Below are 14,209 nucleotides of genomic sequence, written 5' to 3'. Positions count from 1 at the left end.
CTAAGTATAAAAGTCATGATATTATTTAACAGTTTCTTGATAGTCTCTTTGGATGGCTAAAAGCAACTTTGTGGAGTTAATAGAAATGCCTATGGAAAAATATATTCATTGTTATTGTTAGCGGGATTGTGACTAGATTAATATAAGTGTTTTTAAGGTAAAAGTTCCATTGTTAATATTGAAAATCACATAACTACACTCACCTCATTCCATATACCCCTCTATTATACCTAGACCTTAAAAAAAAGTTTATTTTATTTCTGGAACCATTTCTGAGTTTTGCAACTGTAGTGGGATATCAGAAGAAAAGTAGGAAATAATTGGAACATCAGAAATTGGTCCTGAAATAAAGAAACAAGATAAATGAGCATTATTCATCCTGTGAAATGTAAGAGTAATATGAAGTCACTTAGAATATATGGAGGGCTCTCATAAAGGACAAAAATAAACTACTATCTGTTTCTGTAGGTGGAGAAAAGAAAGCGAATGGTTTATAAATTAGAAGGGATGGTTGAATGATATGGTTGAATGTAGTGTTTACCAAAGGAAGAATTTAAAGTCTCTTCTTTGGAGGTTTTAAGAACAAAAAAATTTGCCCTGGCCATGTGGTCCAGTCAGTTGAGCATCATCCTGTGCACCCAATTGTTGCCAGGTTTGATTGGGTCAGGGCACATGCTCAGGTTGTGGGTTCGTTCCCCAGTTGGGTATATACGGGAGACAACCAATCATTGTTTCTCTCTCAATATTTCTCTCTCTCCCTCCCCCTCTCTAAACTCAGAAGAAATATATAATAAAAAGTAAAACAAACAAACAAAAAAACCATTTAACTTATCCTCACTTTTTTTAAGTGCAGCCTGTATTAGTTTCCTGTGGCTTCTATAACAGTTTACCACAAACTGGTTGGCTTTACCAATGGAAATTTTTTTTCTCTCCCAGTTCTGGAGGCCAGAAATCTGAAATTAATATGACTGAGTCAAAGTCAAGGTGTTGGTAGTATTCTGCTCCCTCTGGAGGCTTTAGGGAAGAATTCTTTTCTTGCCTCTTCCAGGTGACACTTCAAATCTCTTTTTGCTTTGCCTTCTCATTGTTTTTTTGTTTTGTTTATTTGTTTGTTTGTTGTGTGTGTGTGTGAAATCTCCCACTGCCTCTCTTTTAGAAGGATACATAAAATGGCATTTAGGACTCATCCAAATAATCCAGGATAACTTCCCCACCTCAATATCATTAACATCATCACACCTGCAAAGACCCTTTTTCCATATAAGGTAACATCACAGGCTACAGAGATTAGGATTTAATATCTATTTAGGGGAAGGTTTGTTGTTGTTTTGTTTTGTTTTTTGCCTAGCACACAAATTGAGGGAGAAACTCATTAAGTTCTTTATGGATACTTCCAGTGTTGGGATTTTGTGATTCAAGATCTTGACCTTTGGCAATTTGCTACACCCCTCCCTAAACCTTGGTTTTCTAGCTTGCAAAATAAGTATAATAATGGCATTTATGCAATAAAATTGTTATGGAGATTAAATGATTAAATTAAAACACTTAGAGGTGTGGCTGGTACATAAGTCCTCAATATGTGTCAGTTACCATTACTTGGTGCTGTTTGCATTGATATTATCATTATCATTAGTGTAAAAGAAAGATTATGTGAAAAGATAATTGGCCACTTGCTTAATGGTCTAAGATACAATCCATATTTCTTCACTGTTACTTTACTTTGTTTTGACAAATTTAGTGAAGGTGGATCACAGAAGGAATTGAAGTAGTGACTTGATGTCCAAAGAATGTACTTGATCTGCTTTGTGGAGTTTACTTAACTTTGTCTATAACAGGGACAGACTAAGCCAACCCCCAAATTGAGTAGGCAATTCAAAAACTGAGTTTTATAAAAGTTCCCATTAAGAATAACAGCCTCAGGAGTAGCAGAGATATACTATTAGCTTTATACTCTAAAAATGACTTAGTCACCTTTTCAACCTTTTATAAACAAGTAAAATCTCAATTTTTAGATTTAACAGAAGTCCTTTTATGCTAAATTGAGTACCATCCTTATAGAACTTGACTTGTTTAATATGTCTCCTATACAGATTAACCTTTTCACTTAAACATTAAATGTTTATTGGTAAAAAGTCAATATATTGTCTATAAAATACATTTTTTAAAATATATTTTTATTGATTTCAGAGAGACAGAAGAGGGAGAGAGAAATAGAAACATCAATGATGAAAGAGAATCATTGTTCGTTTGCCTCCTGCATGCCCCACACTGGGGATCAACCCTGCAACCTGGCTATGTACCCTGACCAAAAATCGAACTGGGACCTGCTGGTTCATAGGTTGATGCTCAACCACTGATCTATGCTGGCCGGGCTATAAAACATTTTTTACTCAAAGGATTTACAGGGCTTTATAAATAATGACATTCTATATTTTTAGGTGTCATCATTTCGAAGAAGCAACTACTCTGCCTATTGTACACATTAATTGGTAGAGTATGTAGTTTCTCCCAGGGGCTACATTAGGCCAATGATAGAGTCACTGACAAGCCAGACTAAAAGATAATATTAATTTGTTTCCATTATTAATCTGATGTGATTTTCAAACCATGACATTTCAGGTAATGTCATGGATGCACTAAAGGAAATAGTACTTCCATTTTTCTCTGTACATCTCACCAAAAAATAACCATATAAAGCCCAAGCGCAATGGCAATCTGTAGACCTTTTACTATTTAAAATACTACTAGTATTAGGTTAAATAATATGAAATTGCTGTTTTTGTAGGTCAAAAAGAGACTGAATGTGGTGGTTTTCAATGGTACAATGTAGACAGTACCTTTGTGAAAAAGTAGCTCAGTTCTCCAGAGCTATTAAATGAAAGTAGCTAGAGGAAACATTCAAGTATATAAAGAAAATTTTGCATTTTCAAGTTACTTATATTTACTCCAATAAATATAAACTGAGTCCAGTTTCACATCCTTTAATGTCAATGATAATGGGAACTTACATTATTAAAAGAAGGAAAATGAGTGAAAGAAATTCATAGTGGGAAAGGCTGGGTAAATAGAAAACAATGAAAACTGCAGATTGTTACAAACTTTGTAATCATTTCTGTTTGACAATGTTTACCTCTTTAAATGTTTATCTTCTTACACATTTTTATTTCATTTTTATGTGACTCGTAAAGTTGGGTATCACTCAACGTTTAGCTCTTTGGTGCCTGAACATGGAAAGCAGATTGCCCTGGCATTTTTATATACTGTAGGAAAAGAAAGTCATTTTCATTTATTGAGATTTATTATTTGAATATGTTTTCCAATATAGCAAAGCACACCTACAAAATTTAATGTGCATGCATATTCAAGTACACTATTCTGAAGTAGCATCAGGTAAAATTTTATACTTTATTTTGGGGAAAATGCAGAGAACTAAATAGATGCTTATACTTTCCCATTCCACTCTCCATTTTCTCTCCCTTAGTGATCAGTGATATTGGGAAAGGTATTATATTTTCCATAAAGCCTCTCAAACATCCATTTATCACTTCTTGGGCTGAGGATTATTCTGGAGTGGTCAGTAGTTGAGCAGATGCCAGATTTCTAAAGGAGGGATTATTATTTTGGGGGAAATGTTTGATGACTCAGGTAGGAAAATGACTTTAGTGAATAGGCATAGAGGCCTATTACTATGGGTTTTCACTAAGAAGTTAAGTTTTCTATTCATATGATATTTGTTTTTGTGGTAAATTTCATGATTTTCTTATACCAGTGAAGTTTCCCTATGAGAAATTTTACATGAAGAAACACATTTGCTTGTCATTGATCACCTCCATAAATTCTTACCAGCTTTTGTTCTATCAGAATTGTCAGATTCTTATGACCTAGTTGGTTATTTCATGTCATATCTTGCAGTACATTGCATCTGGGGATGGATGTAAATGAGTAAACTGAGACCACCTCATAATTTAAAAAGCAATCTCACTCTGAGTCATCATGTGTACTATATACCAGTAAAAACAAATGAAAGTAAGGAAATTACTGTGGTTCAGTAATTTATGGAAAATGTTACAGTTTTATGATCTATCCATGCATTTCTTTAAAACACCTTTGCCATAGCATAAGGTACTTAGATGAAAGATTGGATTCAAGCTCAGAAGTGATGGGGAGAAATATCTATTTTCTATTTCTTCATGGCTTGACAGATAAGTCAAAGAATGAGTAAAAAGGGAGATATAAGAGAATAAATAAATTAGCTAGCTAATTTATACATGGTTTCTGTAGGCAAAAATCAATGTAGATGTTTTGGGGAATCAAAAAACTGGACCAGAACTTTCTTCAAAATTACATGGGAAGTAGGGAAGTGGGCAGGGTGGTAGAGATAAAACAAGATTGGTCTTGAGTTTATACTTGTTGAAGCTGTCTGATGGGTACATGGGCTTCTTATACTCATCACTCTACTTTTGCATATGTTTGAATGTTTCCATAGTAAACAGTTCTTTAAAATCCTAAGATTTAACTATTTCCCAGTAGGAGCTTATACTCTAAATATGGAAACAATAATGCTCATTGTGCTCTTATACAACAGGCTCTGTATTTCATATAATATCCTATTTCCATAAAATCTTGATTTTCACATTTTTCTTGAGCAAACTCATGAAATTTCCTAATAAATAGACAGCCTCAACATCTCTAACTCTGCTTCCTATACTGTCAGATGATTTGTCATGATAAGAAAAAGGTAACGAAAATCACAAATAAAGAAGCAAGAGTGATGCCCTCAGTTACAACTGAGCCAGAATAGGAGGAATGGAAATTTGGATTAAAGTCATGCTGAGTTACTAGACCCATATTGTTTCCTATAGCAGTATAAAGATTCCAGAGGGTATAATACAGAGTGGGGCAAAAATAGGTTTGCAGTTGTAAGTACATGAAACAGAGTTTATTCTTGTATTATTACTTATTAATTATTGTATTATTTTCCATACAAACAACGGAAAGCCTACTTTTGGCCATTCTGTAGTTAATAATTTGTATTCTCAATGTGCTTTATGATATAAGCTTACCTTGGTGAGGTACCTGGAGAGCCCAAAAATGAAATGGATGGCTCAAAATCATACAAGTGTGGTCTTGAAGAACTAGAATGAATCTGGTCACTGCCATCCCTGCCAATGATGTATTCTTTAACTAGAAGTGAACAGCATTGCCAAGAAGTGCTTCCTTGCTTCTGTGGCTTATCTATAATATGAAGATGTTAAGATTGAATTTGAACCTACTAACTTTTTGTCAACTGATAAAGAGAGAAGGAAATATATATATATATATATATATATATATATATATATATATATACACATATATTCTCTGTCTCTTGCTGTTACTGGCAGCATATATCTAAACAAAGCTTGAAGCAATTTATTTTTCATTTTGTGTAACTATAACAACTTTGTTTATTGAGGGAAGGTTATATATTCCTAAATAATTTATGTCCCAAGGACAAAAATACTATTTAAGTTCCTCTAACAGAGATTTATGATAAAATATTGCAAACAAATTAATCAAGTACCACATTTCTAAATTTGATTTTGCAGGTCTGTAATTAATGGTACTTGTGTATTTTCTTTTTTTAAAAAATATATCTTTATTGATTTCAGAGAGGAAGGGAGAGGGAGAGATAAATAGAAACACCAGTGATGAGAGAGACTCATTGATTGGCTGCTTCCTGCATGACCCACACTGGGGATCAAGCCTGCAACCTGGGCATGTACCCTGACCCCAAGCGAACCATGACCTCCTGGTTCATAGGTTGATGGTCAACCACTGAGCCGCACCAGCTGGTCTTGTGTATTTCTTTATTAACCCTTTATTGACTCTTATTACACATAGAATTGGGTAATCCTTGCTTTATACTATACTGTATACTGAAATTCTGTTATAGCACCTATAACACCTTCTTTAGTTCACATGTCTGTCTCCCCCTACTGAACACTACATTTTTTTAATCCAGAGATTCTTTTCAATGTTCTCAGCACAATGACTAGCTCTTTGTAGGTTTTAATAAATGTTTGTTGTAAGTGAATGGCTAATTGAATAAATGTCTTATAATGGCTAATCCTTTGAGTGACTAATTTTATAATGTAAGCAGATGTCTTTGGCTTTTACCTACCCCTTTTCTTACATTTCTCATATCCTTTCAGTGGGGATACATATAGAAAATGAAAGTGTTTTACCTACTGACTTCCCATTCCATATTATTTCATTGAACTTACCTCTACATTCTTCATATTTCTCAGTTTTCCCATTGCTTAGCATATATTGTGATTGAAGTAATCAAATACCATTGATCAACATTGCACTATCCTCCCACCCCTGCCCCCAAATCCTTATTACATTCATTCTTCTAAATCTAGTTCTATCTTCCATCTTTTTGCCTTTTGCCCCATTGCCTGTTAACTCATCTGGAAAAGTCATTCTGTCACACAAGAAAATAAATAGCTTTGATAGCTCTTTTGAGACCCATAGTTCTGAGGTCCCAGGGTAGAAGGAAAATATTTCTGTGTAGGATGAATAAAACAATCTCTTAAAGAAGAGGCAAAGTAATATCACAAATATTGGCAGGCACTGAATTTTGTTAAGGCTTCAATTTGTCAAGCACATTGTCCATTAAAATGTCAGTGGTTTTTCTCCTTTGTTATTGAATATTTTTCTATCCCATTCTTGTCCAGAAAAATTAGAACAATTGTTTTCTAGAATCAAGAATATTTGGGTAGCTTTTCTTGATATTCTCTCTAGAATCATGAAAGATTCAGAAGTATTATAGGGTGAATAGTTTAGAATTAAGAAACATGCTTTTCTAGAGAGCTCTCAAACAGGTTCAGTTCAGGGTTGAGTTTGGACAAAGATTCAGAGTAATTATTATGATTCTTTAGGCAAAATTTGCTCATCCTATCTATCCCCAATTACTGGTAATCTTGCCTGTTTCCCACTAAGTAATCAAAGTTTTATAAAAGTCATGTGGAGCAAGTTGGTAATTCAGGAACTTTTTTCCCAAAGAATGTTTTATTAAAGGAAATTTATGTGCTTGAACAAGTCCGAATAAACTTATTAGTGAAGATTGCTTTTTGTTTTGAGGAGTTTTAGATCAAGACCACGTTTCTTAAAAACATGACTACATTAGCCACAAAAATGAGGTAAATATGGGAAGACATTTTTAGCTTCATTTTACTGGTAGAAAAATCAAGTCAGAGGTTTGCTTCTGGCCATATGGACCTGTATGGCCCCAGAAATAGATTCTGTGTCTGATAACTGAAGTCTGTCAGGACAAGACATACCTTGATAAAAAATGTATGCCAATTTGCTGAGTGTGCTGGTACTATTTAACATTTGTCAGGAAACAGTAGAGATATTTGCTCTGAGGAGTTTGAGGTCTTAGACTTGTGTATAATTTAGCTCATTACTGATACAAAAATCAGTACTTTGGGAAGGTGGATTTTAAGTCTTTACAGCAAGATAGAAAATCCCCCTGAGAAAACAAAATAAGACTATTCAGAAATTTATATACAACTATTTTATTTATTTATTTATTCTGTTGTTTTATTTTTTAAATTTTATTAAATTTATTGTAGTGACATTGGTTAATAAAATTATATGTTTCAAATATACAGTTCTAAAATGCATCACCTGTATATTGCATTGTGTGTTCACCCCCAAAAGTCAAGTCTCCTTTCCACCTAACTTATTTTGCTTAGCATATTCTCAAGATCCATCCATGTTGTCACAAATGCCAGTATTTCACCTTTTCTTATGGCTGAGTAGTATTCTAATGTATACAGTACTGGTGGGAATATAAACTGTTATAGCCACTGTGGAAAATATGTGGAGCTTCCTCAAAAAATTAAGAATAGAGTTATTATATGACCCAGCAATTCCTTCTCTATGTTTCTACTCCAAATATTTGGAAACATTTATTCATAAAAATATATGTACCCTTATGTTAATTGCAGCATTATTTATGGTGGCCAAGATATGAAAATGACTGTGTCCTTCACTAGATGATTGAATAAAAAAGATGTGATATATCCTATCTAATAAAAGAGTAATATGCAAATTAACCATCACTCTACAACAAAGATGGTGGCACCCATAGTGGCCAGGGCAGGATGCTGGTGGCGTTGCCAGGGCAACATGAGCACAGCAGGCAAGCGCAGCCCACAGGCAGCACCCATCAGGGCCTGCTTGCACATCGCCATGGTGTGAAGCAGGCAGGCCCCACAGAGAGCAGAGAACAACAGGGAGCAAGCCTAAGCCATCAGTAGGACAGCCCCTGAAGTCTCCCAGATTGGAGAGGGTGCAGTTCGGGCTGAGGAAACCCCCCCACCCCAGTGCACAAATTTTGTGCACTGGGCCTCTAGTGTATATATATATATATATATATATAATCATTTGGCTAAGTGGTGGCTTGTTGATAGTGATAGAAGACTACCAGTGTCCATCTAATGGATGAGGCACAATTTTAAAAATAGACTTGAATTTCATGCATTATATTTTGTCCTTGGAAGACATGCTAATCCTTTCCTGTCTACTGCATGTTAGGAAAGCATAAGGATATACTTAATAGCACAAAAGTTAGTCTTCAGAATTGAAATGGAAACAGAGCAATAATTTGTGATTATGGTATTTTGCTATTAGCTCAGTTGGATGTTTTAATGTATGTGTTATATATTAACTTATTTTAAAATATTATTTTAAAATCACCACAGGCTTTAAAAGGTTTTGAGACATTATCTTATTAGCCTCCCTCCCTACCTTGAAAACAGTCCCACTAACCTCCCTTGGTAACTTATCTCATTGCACAATCATTCTCATTGCAGGTATCTAATCCCTGTATCAAATGTGGATTTTTTATCCTACAGTTAATTCTATCAGCTTCACCATCTCCATGAGGTTGGAATAGAATATCTAGCTTACTTTCTCTGTGCGTTAGTATCTGGATTCTTGAGAGAGGAAGTATGGCATCATTTGGTCTCAGTGGAAACAAACTATACTATTATAGTTTGATGGCATGAACCAGCATGTATCTTAATATATTTTGTCATGCTCCATGTTCATGTACTCAGCATATGAGAGAGGCAATATATGAGTGTGTGTGTTTTTTAAGTGCCTGTAAAATGATTTATAAAGAATGACCTATTTTACTTTTAAAATGTAGTATCATCTGATGTTTTCCTATGAGCTGTGGAATAAAATAGAGAATTTTTTCCAAAGATGATGACTGTTTTTCACCAATTTCCTTTGTTTCTTTTGGTTTGTTGCATTGGGTCAAAGATTTAGGAAGAATGAAGACATTGAGTCAAATTTTAGGAAAAAAAGAGGTTGAGTTCAATTAGTTTCTTCTGTGGAGTCTTTGTCCTGAAGGAATTCACCACATATAACTTTACAGTGTTTTTTTTACCTCTATTCCCTCACCTCCTCCCATTCCCACCAACCTTGGGTGTCTCTAGAGGCTAATAAACTATTCTCAAAACTGAACAACACTCAGAGAGCCTCATGGCACCTGAAGAGGTGTGAGCAGATGGATGTGGGGCCTGACCATCAATTTAGATCTAGACCAGGTCACTAACATATGAAGGCTGTTGTCTCCTAACAGCTGTTCAGTGGCCTCTGTGAAATGAGGTTGTGGCTTCCATCCAGTTTCTGGACAGCTGTCTTCCTCACAAAAATCATTGCCACAATTGGCATTCATAGGCTCTCTTGCTGGCAGCCTCTTGTCATTTCTGCTTTCCTCCTCCTGTTCCTGTCTTTTTCCTTTTCCTTTCCTCCAGTAGGTGGCCTGAAGAAAGAGAGCAGCCACAGTTCCTGAGGGAAGAATGTGTTAACACCTCTGACTGTGCTCCCTGCCAGGGCTTGCAAAGGGACCTCAGACCAAGGCTGTTGGGATAGAAGGTTCATACCTCCCACAGCGCCCGCCTTCATTGCCCCAGCCCTATGTTGCTTTGCCTAGGGTGTGTCAGAGTTTACTCTGGGGTTGTCAGTTTTATCCATTCAGCCTCTCCTTTCATCACAAAGGCAAGGAACATGGCTGTGTTTGTATAGTGAATGGGCCCAAGGGGAATTTTGAGTGATTCAGTAGTTGTGGTATAAACTCTTCATTATAACTCCCTCTCAGGTACAACCAGGAGTTACTCCAGACAGAGGTTGTCCAGGTTGACATTCCCTTCTGTGACAAGAGCTGCATACTTTGGGGGGCTATGTCTGACAATCATCTTTCCAAACCCCAAATCATCACACCTATCCTGACCAGACATTTTTTTGGGTTTAAAATCTATTTGGCAAGGTTTTAATAAAATAAAGATAAAACTCAGTTTTTAATTGAACAAATCACTTGACTTAGAAGGACTAAAATCCTACAAAACTAAGACTGCTTGAAAATCCATAGCATGAATTATTTTTATTATTTTTTAAAATAAGCTTTATTGATTTCAGAGGGAAAGGAAGGGAGAAGGAGAAAGAGAAACATCAATGATAGAGAACCATCAATTGGCTGCCTCCTGCATGCCCCCTTCTGGGGATCGAGCCTGCAATCTGGACATGTGCTCTGACCAGGAATCAACCTCAACCTCCTGGTTCATGGGTTGATGCTCAACCACTGAACCACACTGGCTGGGCTAACTGAATTTTTAAAAATGTTCTTTGGATCCTTCAGAAAACAATAAGGAAATAGTAGTGGTAGCTGCCATCCTTGAAATGTCCAAGACTGCTTTTGAGTTATCCAACTTCATTTACTCAGTCTCAATTTAAGAGTCAAAAAGTAGACTAAAGGAAGACTTGTAACTCAGATCCACATTATTTGTCCAATCAGAAAAAGGCAATGGTAGGACATGATGCTCTCATACTATTGGAACGAGCAAAAAATTAAACAATTTTGTAGTGATTCAGCACTTATTAAGAAGCCCAGAGTGCCATAGCCCATTGGCTCAGTGGCTAGCAGGGGTGGGCAAACTTTTTGACTCGAGGGCCACAATGGGTTCTTAAACTGGACCGGAAGGCCGGAACAAAAGCATGGATGGAGTGTTTGTGTGAACTAATATAAATTCAAAGTAAACATCATTACATAAAAGGGTACGGTCTTTTTTTTCAATAGTTTTATTCATTTCAAACGGGCTGGATCCGGCCCGCGGGCCGTAGTTTGCCCACGGCTGGGCTAGAGCTTCGGCCTGTGGACTGAAGTGTCCCAGGTTCAATTCTGGTCAAAAGCATATGTCCAGGTTGTCGGCCTAATCCCTAGTGGGGGGTGTGCAGGAGGCAGCCGATCAATGATTCTCTTCATCATTGATATTTCTCTCTCTCTCTCCCTTTCCCTTCCTCTTTCTGAAGTCAATTAAAAAAAAAAGAAAAGAAAAGAAAAGAAAAGAAAAGAAAAGAAAAGAAAAGAAAAGAAAAGAAAAGAAAAGAAGCCCAGAGCATTTTGCCAGGGCTGCCTCTGCCTCTCTTTGGAATTTAAAACCTGTGTACTACATTGTTGTGGAAATTCAAATAACACACCACACATCAGTTAGCATTTGACTCATTGCATTGTTGATTACTAAGAACACTTAACATTACCAACAAGATATCCAAGCCTTTCCAATGATCATATGAAATCTAAATGAGGAGCTTGAATTGGGTCAATATTAAACAGATGTGAAATCCCAGATATCCTTGGCAGTTTAGAAGGTAAAATTACTTAGCACAACCACTTTGGGCAAGCGCTTTGAGTCTCAGAGTAATGACCAGGACCCACGAAGCAGTCATGTAGGGAAAAAGTGAGGTTTAGAATTGGCGAAAATATCCAAGCACCAGCTCTGACTCTACAACCTTGATGATCTGCTTTCACTCATCTACATGATGGGACAAATTGTACTGTCACTTTATGGGTTATTTTTGTTACTTAATGAGTTTAGAGTTACTTGAAGATCAAAGTGCTAAATATTTTTATTAGTTAAAACAAGCAACTGTGAACCAAATGTAAAAAGAGAAACAGCTTTAGGGAAGTATAATTTCTAGAATGGATGGATTGTTTTAATAGGTAAAAGAATGACTCTCAGTTTTGTGATTCACTTATTTATTCATTTAGTAAAAAATGATAGAAGAAATCTGAGAAATGACACAATCAGGTTGGCTATGTGCCTATTTGTTCTATTATTTATTTTTAAAAATATATATATTTTATTGAATTTTAAAGAGAGAGAGGAAGGAAGAGGGACAGAGAGATTAAAACATCAGTGAGAGAGAAACATCATGGATTGGCTGCCTCCTGCACACCCCCCACAGGAGATAAAGCCTACAACCCAGGCATGTGCCCTGACTGGGAATCCAACTGGTGGTCTCTTGGTTCCTGGCGGGATGCTCAACCACTGAGATATACCAGCTGGGCTGTTCTTCTATTTTTTTAAATCCTCAAACACTTCTGACTTCAAAAAAAAAGGAAGGGGGGAGAAAAAGTAAAAAAGAAGAAAAATACCATTCTGATTTATAACACTTTGTAGTCTGGGTATGCCTTGAACTTTGCATTGAAAAAGAAAGTATTTTTCTGATTTCCTACCAATCCCTATCCTTAGCTTACCACTTCCAAAAATACCTCTCTCTTTGAAAGCAAACAATAAATGAGGAAGAATCAGTTTATAGATGATGAAGTCTCTCCCTCAAAGAAGCACTGGTTTAATTCAAACAAAACAACATGAATGTCTGAGAAGGGGTGAGACTTTAAGGCTTGGGCAGTAAGTGGAAGCATCAGTTCCCGAGTCTACACCTTCTCCTGTCATTGTTGGCTAGGACTCTGGCCTGTAGCTTTCCCATTTACACTGGTTAAAATACCATGTTGTTACTTCCCTCTCTTCATCTTTTGTTTTCTTCCATAAGGATAGTGGAAGATTAGAGTGTGAATGGAGTAAATGTATATTACATATATGAATAATATTCTTTTGCTAACATTATATGCTAGTCATAGGAAAAATATTTTTCTGTGTGGTTTATATTCTTTTTTCTAAGCTCTGAAAGTCTTCTCTAAACATTTAGTCAATGGAATGCAAATTCAAAACTCATCACAGACTAAATTGGTGATAAAAATGAAAGAATCAGATTTTTTAGACATTGGGATGGTGAAGGTTGTGAGACTGGGGAGGGCCACACCCAAGTCTACTAGGGTATATATAATTCTGGGGCACCCCAGTCATATCATATTGTATGTGAATGGTGCCCCCTACTGTGGAACAATGCATGCACTACCCATTCATCCACTCAGTATATCCTCCTTGAACTTGCTATCTGCCAGGCATGGTTCTAACTACTGGGAGACAACAATGGACAAAGCAGACAGGAATACCTGGTCTCACAGAATCTAAATGCATTCTCATTCAATTATTTTTTTAAAGGCAAAAAGCACCGTGTGAACCAAATAATGCATCTGCATGCAGAATTTGGCCCATGGGCCCACCAAATAATGACCCAGCTCCAGTCTTTTAAATTATTTCTGTGATCTTGCAAACTTTAGTCACAGGGATAAAACACAGAAATGTACTAACTGAAGGTTAGCACCCACTACTTAGCTCATGTTTAATGGGAGCTCTACATACATAGACAAGTCAGCTAATTAATTTTCAATTAAAATTCTCTATCCCCACTCCAGGGTGTATACTTGCCACTCCTTTTTCCAAGAAAACATAATTCCTAGAGGTGATCTGTTAGGTAAGGGAGGAAGGAAAACTAGAATGAGGTGGGGTCATGACATTCTGCCCAAGAATTGTCTGCCTAAATACCTGTCTGTGCTGGAGACTGATGGGACAGGTGGGCCATTGAGGAGTGGTCAGAGTGGCTCTTGAACCAATTCAAAGTCTGCTTCTAAACACCCACAAATTAATTTAAAGTTTTTTTTTCAAGCAAAAAGATAGATTCCCTAACGTGTCAGGTCTCTTAGGAGTTGTGCTAACAGAAGCAGAGGAAGTGCAGAATGCAAAGAGTTCTCTTATAAAGAATTTATTTCTCAACCTTATGGCATCTTAATGCCATTTGATGGAAAGTTTTAATTTAATCTGCATATAATCAAAATGGAAGTAAAAGGAGGTCTGGTCACCTAGCTTGCTTTCATGTCTGAAATATTTTTTTTGGGGGGGTGGGCATTAGAAACTGGTAAAACTGAAAAGAATACTTGTATTAATTTTCAGCAAGCAGCTTTAGA

Source organism: Myotis myotis, unplaced genomic scaffold (genome assembly GCF_014108235.1).
Source record: "Myotis myotis isolate mMyoMyo1 unplaced genomic scaffold, mMyoMyo1.p scaffold_m19_p_1, whole genome shotgun sequence".
Lineage (NCBI taxonomy): Eukaryota > Metazoa > Chordata > Mammalia > Chiroptera > Vespertilionidae > Myotis > Myotis myotis.
This window is presented reverse-complemented; position numbering follows the sequence as displayed.